General features: G+C 40.1%; 1 protein-coding gene across 1 annotated transcript in view; it reads right to left on the bottom strand.

Moving 5' to 3' along the window:
- znf469 (zinc finger protein 469) overlaps nucleotides 1-14,369 on the bottom strand; it is a 71,696-nt gene extending 57,327 nt beyond the window's left edge. Inside the window, exon 1 of the mRNA XM_077569277.1 lies at nucleotides 14,229-14,369. The gene's annotated coding sequence lies outside the window, so the exon portion shown is untranslated. The remainder of the gene's footprint in view (nucleotides 1-14,228) is intronic.
- Between the last annotated feature and the right edge of the window lie 2,257 nt (nucleotides 14,370-16,626).

Genomic DNA, 16,626 nt, shown 5'->3' with positions numbered 1-16,626 from the left:
ATAGTCAATGCATACATCAGGCTTTGGCTTGAATTCAAGCCGGGTACACACACATGGAAAAAACAGTATTTCTTAGATCAAAGTCAGCAAAGGTGTAATTATCAAATATCTCTAATGAAATCATTCTGAGTGATTATCCTCTGGTAAATGGTGCGTTAGGAATGATTTTTCCGACCTAATCTGCCCAGTCAGGCTGGTAAAACTGTCGAGTGACATCACAAAAACATATGTGTGTATGTGTGTTTAACACCGGTTTACCCGAGAGCCACAGACTTCATCAGTGTGCAACGGAATTATAGTCAATTTAGGGCAATCACACATCCCGGTTATGAGTCTCGCCAACCACACTGTTTGGTCTCACTTATACGCTATACCAGGGGTGCTCAAGTTCGGTCCTCGAGAGCCCCTATCCAGCCTGTCTTCCATGTTTCCCCCCTGAAGCACAGCTGAATCTAACGATCAGCTAATCAGCAAGCTTTGCAGAAGCCTCATAACGATCCTGGTCATGAATCAGGTGTGTTAGTGGAGAGAAACATGGAAAACAGGCTGGATGGCGGCTCTCGAGGACCGAACTTGAGCACCCCCTGCGCTATACGCAGGTTCCATTCGGGTGTCCCATTTTTTTTATTTTGTCCAGTCAGTTAAGACAATTGTTTGGGCCGCGTGTATGCCAATATAGTTGTCATAGAGATTCATACAATAAAATTAATTTAACGGTTCAATTATTTTCTATCTACTTTCACATCCATGTTTGCGTTCTCATCCACTTCTAATCGCGAGCAGGTGTGTTGCAACTAGAACTACTTCCTGCTTCCGTGTCTAAGGATCATGGGAAATGAAGCTCTACTAGCCTAATGCTACGGTCGCTGGTCAGACCAATATATAAGGACAGGTTAAACCCAAACACACTTATCCTCTCTTCAAGATGCCTTTTAGGAATTTCACAGCACTTTTTAAGAGTAATGTTCAGATCAGACCAGTTCAAATCACCTGCAAGTACAGAAGATTGCAGAGGCTCTGAGCTGTATGTGTTTGGTAGTCATCACCGTGACTGAAGTATTGCAGCTACTGAAGCTACTCACGTTTCTAACATTTCTGCTGTTTTTTGTTAAAAGGTTTCCAAAGGGCATCTGTAAAGAAAATTTATGATTTCTTTCATCAAAGGAAAATTATAAATCATCATTCCTGTGTCTTATGGATTTTGTGGTAAAAGTATAGTTTGACCAAATCTTACCTGCATGTGTGCGTACTGTTACACATCTGATCAGGATCTTTTCACAGTGATAAAAAAAAAGAGAGCTCAATAACAGAGTGGGCCCCTTTCCTGAGAGGCAGAACGGGGAACACTGAAAGCAGCAAGATATGCCTGACTTGCTGCCACTGGCCACTGACATTATGCAACGGTCATATGTCTCGTCTCAGGGGCTCCCAGAAGCTGTTTTCATGTCTAACTGGCTCAGTTATGGGTTGGTGAACTTTCTGTCTGCACAGCGATAACTACGGGCTGACATGATGGTTTGAACCCGAACTTGCTAGAATGTAAATTTATTTATACATATATAGCATGATATGATAAACAATTCACCTGACCGGAAGGAGGTGCTTTGTCTCGTTTTGCAGCATGTGGAAGTTGGTTACACTTACACATAACCCCTATAAATAAATTGCTTTTTTTTTTTAGTTTTGCAGAAGCATGCCATTCAAACATTTAAGGTCCTATTTTGGTAGTCAGGTGCCCTGTGCACTCAGCATAGTAAATTTAGTCTACCGTGTTTGTGAATGCAATGCACCTCGCTGGGCGTTATAGAGAACGCCGACTGTCACGCCCCAGGGGCATCATGCAATCTAGATTTTAGACTCGCAAAAAGCAGGTCTAAGTTGTGGTGTAGGTGGTGTAACGTGATTTCAACGTGAACGTTTGTATTTCATTGATAAATATTGCGAGGGACAATCTCTCTGAATCATTGTACAATGTAATTAATTGAATAAATTGTTGCTATTATCATCTAAAAATTATTTTGATAGCACGCCCCTGTACACATTCAGGGGTGCAAGGCGTTTTCCAATTGGCCATGTCACATTGCTGGCCGACTACATCCTCCTCAAGGGAAGCTCTTGCAGTTTACCTGTATAAACGCACTTTGCGCCCACAAATCTCATCTCTCGGCAGCCAGCGAGTCAATTTCTTCTTTTGCAATGTCAAGCGCTAAACGCACTTCTACCACCCTCATTTTAATTGGAATAAGGGGAACCACTTAAATTGGCCAGGAGTCGACTGTGTTCCATGCCATCAGGGCGAGTCAAGCAAAATACCTAAACAAAGACAACTCCACCCAGTTGTGTTTGATTTGCGCTAAGCATGAAAATAGGGCACTTATTATTAATGTTATTGTAAAGTTACAGTTAAGGTACCACTGATTGTCACACCCACTTAATTGACTGCCAGACGTTTTCAGAAAAGGGATGCCGTGGGTGCCAGCCGATTTAAGCATTTTGACTGATCTTTTGACTGATCTTTCAAGGTCCACAGAAAATTATGTGTTTGGACTATGGAAACACACATACTACCAAATGAAAGATTGGACTCTCATCTTTCATCAGAAAAAAAAAGTTGTTTCTACCTTATTCCGTTTTTGAGTAATCAACAATAGAAAATGGTTAGTTTCACCTCTGTTTTGAAACAAACGTCTTTTAACGTCTTTGGCACTCCTCCATAGGATTTTACTAAACGTTATTTAACGTTTTTGGCAGTCAAAGAGTTAAGTGGGGAAAAATTTGTTCTCCGCATTTGGCCCATCCCCTGAGGGAGCGGTGAGCAGCAGGAAACCATTTATGTATGCATATTTGTCCTTGCCCTTATACACATAGTAGATATTATGGAGTAAAACTATAGTGGGGTTTCCATCCAATTGTTTCAATGTTTTAAGCAAATTTACTGACAATGTGCAAGACGGACATATGACTTATGCCCGTTTCCATCTGTTCTTCCTTCGCAAATATTGAGCTCTAGGTGGCGGTATCCATCATAGAAATGTGATCCACCAGTAATTTAAAAGAAGAAGAATGGGAAGCGATTGCGTCGTGCGATGACGTATCAGTTTGCTTTTTGTAATTCTTGATAAACCGTAGCGTTTCTTTGCTGTTTTCCATCTAAAATATCATTAATATTCACCTCTTTACCTAACTCCAAAAAGATTTCTGTTTCATCGTCCCCTCCAAACATACCTTACTTTACAAACAGACGTAATATCCGGTCAAAACGTGAGATGTATATCCAGTCTTGTCAGCGTTAATTCGCAAAACCTGTTTCCATAGCCAAAATTCGGCATTTTCCTTTTTTTCCATACGCTTCAAAATCCACCCCCCTCCAAGCGTAAAAACTTATCTTGCGAATTTTGGGTCCTTTTTTGAATTTCTAGCGTTTCCATTCAGTTTTAGTTTCGCATTTCTTGAAAACTCTAATAAAAATGGGTGGATGGAAACCCATATGTCAACATTTGAAAACAGAGGCCTCCAACGTGCATTGATACATGTGAAAATACTGATTTACATATCTGGTCAATAGCTGTGTGTTTTAATTATGGCACTGTAAAAAAAAGTTCAATATTATGTAACTTACACCTGTTTTCTATTGGGTTGTGTTGAAATCATCTACCGTTAAACTTTGTTTACCCTGTCTTGTTTCTCTTCTTCTTCTGTTAGTCTTAAGCAAAATAGGCCCAACATATTGGAATATCCTTTTGATATACCGGTGCAGCGCATATCTGATTGTCATCAAATGTGTTTCTGTGTGAGTGTTTTCATTAATATGGATGCACAAAACCTCAATTGAAAGAAACATCTAGGTTCCCATCTCAGGTTACTGAGTACAAACTAAGGGTCTATCAATAACAAATGTGTACTTTTTGATGTAATGTAAGAAGAAAGGTGCAAGAAATCTCAACCAAATTCGGCGTGATGTGCTCACAGTGGTAACAGTGACAAACCTAATGACCACTCCTTGCCCATCTGGGATGCTGGTGACGCACTGCCTGCTCTCTCAGGATACTGAGTTCAAACCAAAAATTTCATTCAGATGAAAATGAATGTTTCCAGATTAATACAAGCCATATTCCTTTGGAACTGTCTTCTTCTCTTTTTTTCTTCTTTGTCTTGCATTTTTTCATGCCCAAAACATGTGGCTGAAAATGAAAGGAAGATGTAGAAAAGGAGAGGAAAAGTACAGGAAGAAAGATGCACAGCTTTTATGCTTTGTTAGACGACACGTGATTTTCAGGGAGGCCATGATAAGATAAATCTCTGGGAAAGCAATGATGCTACTTGTAATATCATTTAACCCCCCCCCAAAAAAATGCAAGCATTTGTGCAGATTTGGTTCAAACATACTCAACAAAATCTTGACCACATTTCTTTTTCAGTCATCATACAATGTGTTTATAATTTAAGATGCATCTCATTGGAAAGCGAATGATCCAGTTGTGATTAGTGGGACTTGGCCACAAATACAGAAGATGGGATTGACAGTCACAGCTGTCCCTGTCGTGCAGCTGTGGGCCGAGCATTTGACCGGCTGCAGTTCATCCAGCTGAGGCAAAGCGCTGCGGTGTACGCAGAAGTACACAAGCGGTCATGCAACGAGACTGATGCAGCCACCGGAGCCGTCAGCCCCACGACGCTCACTGGAACATGGCATTTAGATTGTACCAATAGTAGGAGCTGTGTGGTTAAATGTTCACATTGTCTTTCTTTGTGTGATGCAGATGAGACAAGGCAGCAGCTTTTTGGTCGGAGTCATATGAGGGGAGCATGCTAAATTGATGATGGATGTACAGCACAGCAGAGAACTGCAATCGTTTTATGCTTTCCGGGTTCTCAAGTAAAACCATAGAATGTCCCAATGTTCCTGCCACATAAGTCAGAGCCGTGGCTGCACGCTTTTCTCAAGCTGTTTCTGCTGATCAGTGCAGTAAGAATAATTTAACATTACATTAGTGTTCAATCCCATTCTGATGTTTTGCCTGGAAAACATTCACCCCCATCCATCTGCCACACTGCGTGACTGTGATGCATGTGATGTAATGACTGGGCTTTCTCAACAGCCCTGATCTGGTCACCCGCAGCGCCTGAATGTACTCGACATATGAAGCGCAGCTTTGAAAGAGAACTTCAAATTAGTGATGACTCATCCATGACTGCTATGTTATTATATGATTTCTTTACCAGCAATGATTTCAATTGATATATAGTTCCAGTAAAATCATCCCAAAAATATCTGTATATCTATCAGAGACAAAAGTCGCACAATAATCACACATTTTTCTATACAACCCCCAGTTGAAGAATAGCCAACAGCACGCCGTCAACCGCTGTGCGCACTCCCTTCCCCCATCCACGAGTGACAAATAGTAAACTCTAGATGTTTATTGACAAGGTACAACGTTTTTTTACATTTTAATGATTTTGTTTTATCTGTGCAGGCTTTCAAAACAATTACTACATTTCACTATTTGATGAAGTATTGTGAATTTTAATTCTACTCCTGCAATTCAAATTTGAATTGCACTTCTGCTTCCTATTTGCCACCTCGATTCAAATTCAACAATTGAATTGGAATTTAGGGGTCATTCTCAATTAAATTCGGAATTTTGCCCAGTCTTGGCTTCTATGAAGTCATTTGATGGCAAGGCAAATGCCCCACTCATCAAATGGGACACACACCAGCAATGGAGAGCAAACAAATTGACATTCCACATGTGTACCCACGGGCATCCGTTTGTCCCATTTGTCTCCTCCAGATCAAGTTTGACCCGAGTGACCTTAAACAGTGTGTATTTGTTTGTGTCCCTGTTGGTTATTTTCACATCGACTGTTCCTAATGTAGTGGAGAGCCAAAAGACCACACTAGAAGAACAGGACTTGTTGCCTAGCAGCAGTACTTTTCAACATCATTTATTGTCAATAGCTGTGCGCAGTAATTCACAGAGCTCCAGTGAAATAGCAGCGATTATGTAACATTTGCACCAAGTCCTCAAATGCTGACACATTGGTAATACCATTCTTCTATGTCACAATTCCCCACCGTCGAAATGGTCGACACTTCAACCTCACACTTGTCATAAATCAAGCAGTCTTTATGAATCCGATGCGTATAATTTTAGCTCAATTAATTTTTACATGGATTGAATGTGTGGTGTGGGCCCGATGAGGTAGAGACCCAATGGATGTTTTGCCTGGCGGAATGCAGCCTTGCTGAGCTTTCTGAGATTTATGTGACAGCTGTGGGGTGATGCATGTGGCTAACAGATGGTGGCATCCTGCTCGTCTATTCTCTCTTGGCTCATCACTTCTTAGTCAAACACCGCACCCACTCTCGATCCGCTGCACCGTTTTCTCCAAAACTCGACTTCAACCACTTGCCGCTGGTCGTCAATATACATATGGGGCTGCATTTGCTGACTCAGTTATCAACTCCAGACTTATCTCCAGTATACCCCCACCGCTATATAAATTAAAAGCGCTGAGCAAAAATGTTTGATATGCACGTGCCGAGATCCACATTTATTCGAACAATGAGCAATAGATTGCAGACTGTTATTCTTTTTCCATGGTGAACCTAAATTGATACTTCACCCAAAATCCACAGTATGCGAAAAGCATAACTCACCTCCTGCAGACTCCAAAGCAGGCTGCGGTCGCAACTTTGCAATGGAAATAAAGTTTTCTCCAGAAAAAAAAGGAAATAAAGTGGCAAAGCATTCGTTGAAACGTGCCAAAATGCCTCCACGGTCAAAGTGAATATTCTTTTGTATAACTCTGGATGATGAGGAAGTCCCAGACAATTTCAACTATATTCAAAAGCCTAAATGCATGTTAAGCCCGTTCTTGGCATGCTTCATCATATTGCATTATGCAAAGACAGTGCTTTAACTCTTTGACTGCCAGACGTTTTCAGAAAATGGATGCCGTGGGTGCCAGCCGATTTTAAGCATTTTGACTGATCTTTCAAGGTCCATAGAAAATTATGTGTTTGGACTATGGAAACACACATACTACCAAATGAAAGATTGGACTCTCATCTTTCATCAGAAAAAAAAGTTTGTTTCTACCTTATTCCGTTTTTCAGTAATCAACAATAGAAAATAGTTAGTTTCACCTCTGTTTTGAAACAAACGTCTTTTAACGTCTTTGGCACTCCTCCATAGGATTTTACTAAACGTTATTTAACGTTTTTGGCAGTCAAAGAGTTAAAGGGGAAGTCAAACCCATTTTTTTTTTGAACAATAATATGTTTTATGCAGGCCCACTAGTCTAAATGTGACATTCTGGTTGATATCGCAAAAGTGGAATAAGTGTTAAGCAACAAAATCCAGTCGCTTTTATCCATCTCAGGGGGCGGCCATTTTGCCACTTGCTGTGGCTGAAGATTACATCAATGTTGCTCAGGTCTCAGGTAACAACCAATCACAGCGCAGCTTCAGAAAAACAGGTGAGCTCTGGTTGATCAAGCCTGAGCCCTACGCAACATTGATGTCATTTTCAGTAGACAGCAAGTGGCAAAATAGCCACCTCCTGAGATGGACAAAAAACAAAAATGTAATATTAATTACAATGTAATGTTTAGCTAGTGAGGTCACATATAACATATTATTGTCATGAAATGTTTAAGGTTGACTTCCACTTTAAATGTGAATTATTACAAAGTAGCAATTGTGTTTTGGTTTCTGTTGACACCATCTATCAGCTCATTTGCCTCACGTTGATCAACAGCAGGTTGCAGGATGAACAAAAGGAAACCTCTTGGACTTTTCTAACTTCCCTCTTAACTTCCTCTAACCCTCATTCTGTTGCCAGAGCCCAAAGGTCTGTCTAGTGTGTAAAATAGAGGAAATTAAAACAAATACCATTGTGGATTCAAGCCCGTCAATTGGAATGGCATATTGTCATGGCAAATGTGCTGTCTTGAGCCATGTACGACTTGTCTGCCAATCAAAAAAGACATCAAAATTATGCACTGGCTGAAATGGCCATGTGGCACATACAGTCATTTACACAGCCGTAAAATGGTAACCCGTGGGAGCTCACCAGTGAACAATCACACATCTAATAAAAAGCAGCCACAGCTGAAAGAATAACCCCCCCCCCCCCCGCCCCACCTTGCTTTCTCCCACCAAGCTTGTGTGCAAATGCAGATAAACACACAAATACAATCAGACAAACACGGAACCACCTTGGACTGATGCGTCTGTTCCACTTTGCTCATCTCGTCTCACTCTCAGAGTCTGGGAATGTGCCGCTCTGTGGTTTTAGCGACACACTGGGCACACTGCCACAGGGAGTCACCTCAAGGTGTTGTGAGGGAAGTCTGCGTGTGCGCGTGCGCGTGCGCGTGCGCGTGCGCGTGCGCGTGTGCGTGCGCGCGACTTGTGAGTTCATCTAGTCCACGCGACCGCAAAGCAACGACCACTTCTCGTGTCAAAGACTTTCCTGCACGCACTGATACACAGACACACAGACGGAGCTTTGCGACCGCAAATCCAAACATGCAAACACCCACACATTTACACATGCACACGGGAGGAAAACTGCCGTCCCATTAGTCACTGGGGAGGCTAACGTTTGCTCTCACTCACCATTTCATTGAAAATGAGTTGAAATGTGTACTTGTATTATTAATGGCTGTCTTTTTAATCTGTCTGGTAATATATGCGTTAAAAAGGTCCCTGAGCATAAAAACGCAACAGAGATTGCAGTTATCTCCTGCAGCATTGTGGTATAGCGGTTAGCATGCCTGCCTCACACTTCTAAGGTTTGGGGTTGAACTCTCAGCGCCGGCCTATCCTCCCACATTTCAGAGTCATGCATGTTGGCTTCATTGAAGACTCCAAATTGTGAAAAGAAGTGAATGATTGTTTGTGTAGATCTGCCATTGTGATCGGCAGTCAAGGATGTGCCCCGCCTCTCGCTCGAAATCAGCTGGGATAGACTCGAGTTCACCCGCAATCTTAACGATGAAAAGCTCTATTGAAATTGGATGGATGGACTGTTAACTTCCTTTGATTAAATAACATATGCAGGCACAACATATTTTCACCAGATTTGTCAACATGAAACTTAAATTAAGTAACTGGCCACCCTGTCAACAATTTCAAACATGATTTTTGTGATAATATATTAGTTTTAGTTAAGTTCTCGATCGTATTCTCAGCAAAAGACTGTCTCCACTTTGGTGTCTGGTTACGCTGGACCGATCCCAGTCTGGCATGCTGCCCTCCGTCCCAGCTGGGAAGACTTCATGATTTCAAAATGACAGCATCGAAAATCAAGAGAGGTGGTGGATAGGCTGCAGCGCAGCCCATAGACCACACCAAACTGCGTTCACATTGTATATTTGAACAATCAACAATAATAAACACTACAAAGGGGATTGGCTCAAAGCTTCGGGCAGGAATTCTGCCTCATTAACTCAGTTATCGTTCTTACACCAGAGTTCAAAGTCTTGATAATTGTTAGGAACAAATTATCTCAACGCGCCCTCCACCCCTGCTTCTCTCCTCGTGTGCCTGAGAAAATTCTACAGGCTGTTGCTTAAAATCTCAAGTGTCTAAATACACAGCCCTGTCATAACATAGTTATATATTTTCATTTAAGTCTGAATTACACATACACATTACTAGTATAGCTTAAATGTGTATATATTCTCCTGACAGCGTGCACCGTGTTCACCTGGACATTAGGCACTTAATTTGTTGACTTATAGCAGCTGTAATGATTGTATATAATGATTAACTGAAGATCAAACTTGGTGTATTTGGGAAAATTTCACCTGTAAACTACAGGGGGGAAAAAAAAGCTGTTTTGCTAAAAAAAAAAAAAAAACGGGCCGTAAAATGTACGCATAACACAAACAATAGTCTAAAGCAAAAAAACACACAGAGCTTTGTAGTATAATAATAAAATAGAGAAGAAGAATGTCAAAAAGTGGTTAAAGACTGATCATCTCAAACATTTATCAGCTGGTGAGCTGCGGTTTGGATGCGAATCTGCTGTTTACAGACAATTTGGCAACACTCCAGCTGTGTTATTGGGCGATGAGCTCAACTGCCAAATGTTTTCAACTTGCACTGCTTGCGGTCCACTAAACTTGACAATCTGATAGGAAAGTGGGGAGGAAGCGCAATCTGAGCGTGAGATGCCAAAAGTCAACCTGCAAACTGCCACCTAGCATCAGCAAACTTCCTTCGGATGATATGATGAAGAAAATGGGACTCTCAGACTCCGACATTTGTTTCCAATGCTTACAAAACACTACCGACACTTATGTTCATGCTTTATGGTTATGTACTCCGGTTATGTATTTCTGGACTAAAGTCTTAGAAAAACTTTCCGCTATTTTGGACTGTAGGATACCTTTATCTCCAAACTTGTGTTTGCTAGGTGACCTAACAACAACTGACTTACCACATAAACAATTTCAATCTACACTTGTAGCCCTTACTATCGCTAAAAAAACAATTCTTGTTAACTGGAAAAATAAACAAACTCTGAATATCGACCAATGGTCTAACCTCCTCATAAATCACATTTTAATGGAAAAAATATCTGCCTCAAATAAAAACCAAATATCAAAATTTATAGAAACATGGTCTACGTATATAGAATTTTTTAACCTAATTCCGGTTACTTAATTCTGTCTGTTAGCGAGAGCCACTACATCGTGATAACTTGCATTGATGTTTCTGCATTTGGCAATTTATTATTATATTTTATTATTAGTATGGGATTTTTTTTAATGGGCTTTAGGTGAACTGATGAATACACACACGCTCGCACGCACACACACACACACGCACATACACATACTTACCCACATACAAAAAAAAAAAATATATATATATATATATATATATATATGTGTGTATATGTATATATATATATGTATATATATTTAAAAAAAAAAACAAAAAAAAAACATTTATTAAATTTTTTTTAATTGATTTGTTTGTTTGTTTTTTAAAAAAAAGGAGAGCAATGATGATGTCAAATCGAATGAACAATACTGAGCTCTCCTGAAAGAAAAAAAAAAAAAAGAAAAGAAAAAAAAAAAAGAAAACTTCCTTCGGCTGCTTTGACAAAAGTGGGACTCAGCTGGTCTTGCAAGTTGTTACTTTTGCACACCCATAAACAGTGTGTAAAACAAAAACAATATTTAATTGCTTATACTTCCTAATATTCTGCAAGGATGTTATTAATATGCACTGCAGCCTACATGCACTACTTTGACTTGAATTGTTCATATGGGACTCACAGTTGGACACAGGAACTGAACAGCGGTCTCCCATGGCAAAGTCTGCTGTTTATCTGACCTCTGCACCCCTGACGTCCTCCTCACTGAGACTTCCTCACTACAGTCAGTGCAACATTTGCAAAAGTCCGCTTTGTGCTGATCCAAAATTAAATTGGAAAGATCAAATTTTTCCGGACTCTGACTTTCAGCAAATGTTCTAATTAGAATGTTGTAAATAAGTGAACTCTAAATATTGCGAGTGAATATCAATACAGTATATATGAATGAAAGGAATTTTAAATGAGTGTTGAAATGAAAGTAGTTTAAAAAAAAATCTTTATATTATTCCACCTGTCATTTCAGCATCCACACAAAAGGTTTTTTCAACAGAAGAGGTCGTAAATGACAAATGAAACTGGACGACAGTGTCCAAAAAGGAGGGAGGAGCAGGAAGAGGAGTGTTTAACATGAAGTAAAAAGTTGTCATTCCAGCAGCATTTCCCGAGTAGACAGACGTCATCCGCTCCCTCGTACCGCTCTTCAACGTATTTTCTGTCACACCCTCGTCTTTCCATCTGCTCAAACCATTTTACCTATAGCCAGACATTTTACTTCCTTGGCTTTCCACGGCAATACTTTCTGATTTTTCCAGCATTTTCAGCAAACAATAATTTCTGTCTAATGTCACCAGCCAATTGTATTGTTGTACAGTAAGGGTCTCAAACCAGTGGTCCAGGGGCCATTTAAGGCCCGTAGGATGATATTTTGTGGCCCGGTACTTGACATAAAAATTTTTGTTCGTGCGGTCCCCCACCTTTGTTGTTGTTGTCATTGCTGTTTTTATTTTATTTTATTTTTTAATCTCTTATGGATTCCCATATTTCTGACTCATGACACTTTTCTGCAAAACATAATTCTTAACTTATTCACTCCCAGCCGTTTTCACTGAAACATGGAACCTACCAAAAGAAAGATTCGAGTCTCTCTCTCTTTCAACAGGATGAAACCCCATCTGTTTCCGTTTTGCAGCAAATATCATTAGAATATAGCTAAGTTTCATCATTATTCACAAATCTATTCGTGGGTAAATTAGCTTTTTTTCATCAAGGCCCTGGTTGATCTTTTTTTGCTCTGCTGACACCTGCTGGCCGTTTGTGTAATAAATACCATTTTTTTCAACCGTTCTCTGTAGTTGAGAGCCTGCATCAAAGCCATAAAAAACAAACATAAAAACATGTATAAATACATCTTTGGGACACTTAAAACATTTAAAATAGAACATATTTATACGTTTTTGTCAGCAAATGAGTAAAGATATCCTGCCACCCAATCTTAAGTTGGCAATGAAAACAGGTCATTTCAAGCAAAACAGGCGACAGGACGATTTTTGTTGAGCACAGGTGCTCCCCGACATGAATTCACAGAGGTGTGGTGCTCAAAAAGTCAGATGTCATTACTTAACAAGACAAGCTGAGGGAGATGAGAAAGAGGACCGGGTCACCAGTCTTGTTCAGTTCACGTTGTGAAAAACTATTACTGCTCTGTACTGTTATTAATAAAGTGGACCAACTGAATTCTTTTGAATACTTGAACCCTTTTTTTTTGTGGTTCACTTGATGTGGCCCAGACACACCCAGACTTTTATCTCCAGATGCAACCACATAAGTAGAGTTTGTGACCCCTGTTGTACAGCGTTTGTCACTTGCATCTTTGTTGTACTGCTGGCCTCACTGTGGACAGGTCTCGTAAATCAATAAATTCACCAAATAAACATTTGAAACGAGATCCTTGCTTGTAACGAGTGTAAAGTTTGAGTGCTGACTGAATTGCTGTCAAATTGAGTAAAATGTTATTCTTCACTTTTCAAGTTAATGGCTGTTTGCACCACTCTAAAAGTTGAGAAACTATCTGGTCAACTCAGACACGTACACACGGCATCCAGCTGTGTGTGTGTGTGTGTATAATGTTACAAATAACAACGTTACACTCACATGGGGAATGCCACCCCTGGCAAAGCTGAGGAATATTTTCCACCTTTTAAAACAAGTGTGGTGGCTAGGCAGGCACATGGAGGCAGACTGGCATGACTGATCCGGTTTCACCCGACATCAGGTGTGTTGGACTGTCTGCTCTACACCTTCGCCACACCCTGACAACCCACAACAGCACCCTGCAAGCTCTGAAAGGGCTGCGACCAAAGGTGAGTAACCACATGCACATGGAAATCTTCCTCGCAGTGCAATTGGATGGCAGATTTATCTTAACAGAATAGGGGCACCGTTTTATCGCACACCTCCGCCAGGTACGAGTTGATGCATTTTTCCCTTTAAGCAACTGACTCCATCTGTTTACTGCTTCTCATCACGTTTACAGCATCTGAAGTCTGCTGCAAACATAAATCTGGGACTAAAAGAATCCAACATTTTAACGTGACAGCAAAATGTGCAGGCAGTCCATATTGCGGCCAGATGAGGTCTTGATTCTCCGAGGTCTGCCCCTCATTTGGTGTCCACTGCAGACCACAGCTGAAACAAAACCTTGTTTTCTACAAATATCGCAGACGCTGAATCAAAGCATGAATCACTGAGACTCAACATGCACATGCAGATAAATATTGGTGCACGGTGTCTGCAGTCTCCAACAATGAGTCTTATTCTCCACTTCACAGGGTGATTCACACCCACGCCGCACGTGTGACATTGAAAAGGTAAACTTTCACACGTGCGGCAAAGTCCGATCACTGACATGAAGATGGTGTTACACACATGACTTCGCTGGGGGTACGAGGGGTGCGCTGCTTGGACTGCATTTGCTTGTCAATGCAGCATGAGGGACATCATCTTTGCTGGACTTTCAGCAAAAGATGTGTTTGCATACAAACACACAAATGCACAGTGTCATGCACAAGGAAAGCTGATAAAGTGCGAAGATATTCACCCCTCACCTCAACTCTGTGGGCTGCATGCACACTGACTCCAATTTCCAACATGTGAGGTGCCTGCGAGTCTCTTCTGTCCTTATCTCTGCCTCTTTTTCCCTCACTCACTTCTCAACCTGAAGTCAACGCGTGGCTCCAGTTACTGCACAGAAATGAGGCAGGGAAAGGGGAGGGGGTGGGGGGGCAAATAGGTCCTGCCCAGACTGATGAGAAAGGCATCCAAAAACACCCTCAGGAGAAAAAAAGAGTGTGTACTACCACTACAAAAATTCACCTTCACATTTCTTTTGAAGAGGCACTTACCTTGTTGGTTACCTTCACTCTGATTCCAACATTTCCTAGAAACAAAAAAACGAGCTCTTCAATTTTTGTTTTTAATTTGCGTTCTCTTTTCTTGGCTCTCTGCTGTTTAAAAAATATTTTCCTGCTTAGCACCCTGCTGCTGTTTTATGTAAACGTACACACACACACTAACATATAGCATTCTTGCAGTATGAGCCTCTCTCTGTATGCTTTGATCTGCCCGAGAAGGAGGTTATAGATGAGGTTGACTGACCACACTATATCCATCCCTAAATGTGTAGACGAGGACTCGGTACTGCATAATGGACAATCCAGAAACAGGCAAAGGTCTGCTCTTTGGTTTCAAAGCACTTCAATACATGTATTGTACAGTGACACTATAATGTGGTTCTCTCAGGTACAACTTTCTCTCACACACAACACACACCTTTAAGGTTGAAAACAACCTGACACTTTCGGTCCAGAATTTGAGGAATGCACTGTGTTAACTTGGCGGAATTAGCGTCCATTTAAAAGCCAAGCCACGGGAATTCTCCATCAGGTTGTGATATATTTGTATTATGTGTTTGTGGTTATTATGTTTAAGTAGTTACTATGTCTTTTATGATGATACTGATCATGATGATGTTGTTTAAGCCACTCTTAGTTTGTCTCGTAATATGCAGTTATTATATATTATTTTCATTAAGGTGATAAAGTGGTCATTTGCTATGCAATGGCAATGTGCCAACAGTATATTAGTAACACATATTTTGTCTGGTCACTCTTACTTTTTAGTCGCTATACAGTTGCTATGCCCCTCTTTTTTTTTCAGATCATATATGCTTTCATTCTGTCATATAGAATAATGCATTGCTCTAGCAAGAGTTACTGAACGACACTTTTGTCAGTACGTCGAGGTTCCTTAACTCTTTGACTGCCAAAAACGTTAAATAACGTTTAGTAAGATCCTACGGAGGAGTGCCAAAGACGTTAAAAGACGTTTATTTCAAAACAGAGGTGAAACTAACCATTTTCTATTGTTGATTACTCAAAAACGGAATAAGGTAGAAACAAACTTTTTTTTCTGATGAAAGATGAGAGTCCAATCTTTCATTTGGTAGTATGTGTGTTTCCATAGTCCAAACACATAATTTTCTATGGACCTTGAAAGATCAGTCAAAATGCTTAAAATCGGCTGGCACTGGGGACAACCTGTTTCTGAAAACGTCTGGCAGTCAAAGAGTTAATTGAGATTTCTCTCAGCACATCAAGGTTATTAGTCAGTGTTTTCGTCTAGGCCAGTGGTGTCAAAAATTGGTTTATATACTGTAGCATTTTTCTAGATATGTAAAAGCACAAATATATTATTTGTACAATTTGTAAAAATATTTAGGACTAAACACAATGTCTCTTCATAACATATGTAGCCCTTGCATCGTCCTGATTTTCTGTATGTGGCCCTCAAATGAAAAAGCTTGGACACCCCTGTTCAGCCCTGCTTTCTGTTATTACTTTGTATTTTTGCATTTAAAAAAATCTCTATTTTCCAACACCTGTGTCTTGTCTGCATTTGGGTCCTAATTCCTCACCCCACATGACAACTTTAAGAGGAGATATCACCTCAGTTTGCTACATGGGTATTTGTAGTTGTTTAAAAATATAAATATACTTTTATCATTTAATGTTTTTTAGGACCAGCCAAAGGTAATCTTACCCGCTACTGGTTGTAGCCTTAACAAGGTTCAGTATACAATCTGTTACATGCATTATAGACTTTCTGAAGTTTACTTGGTAGCTTAAGGCATATTTTAGTGGGCAAGCATTCTTGTTTTACATTGCGACCATGAGCATGTGAATTTTTTTTTTCAGCTTTGGGTTTGGACAAACAGGTATTATTATTATTATTATTATTATTATTATTGGATAACTGTATATTAAAAAAAACATTTACATTAAACTTAAAAATATGTCTAATTACAAAAACAAACAAAAACAGGAGTATATAGAGAAAAACTAATGAGATATTTGAATTCTGCAAAATGCCCTAAAATGTTGTTGGCTACTTTTATGCAAACCAGTGTTATGTGCTAATTATGATATCATTTTCCTTAAGGCTGAG

The sequence above is a fragment of the Vanacampus margaritifer genome, chromosome 6, assembly GCF_051991255.1.
Source record: "Vanacampus margaritifer isolate UIUO_Vmar chromosome 6, RoL_Vmar_1.0, whole genome shotgun sequence".
Classification (NCBI taxonomy): Eukaryota; Metazoa; Chordata; class Actinopteri; order Syngnathiformes; family Syngnathidae; genus Vanacampus; species Vanacampus margaritifer.
The sequence above is the reverse complement of the archived record's forward strand: the minus strand, read 5'-3'. Positions and strand labels throughout refer to the sequence as shown.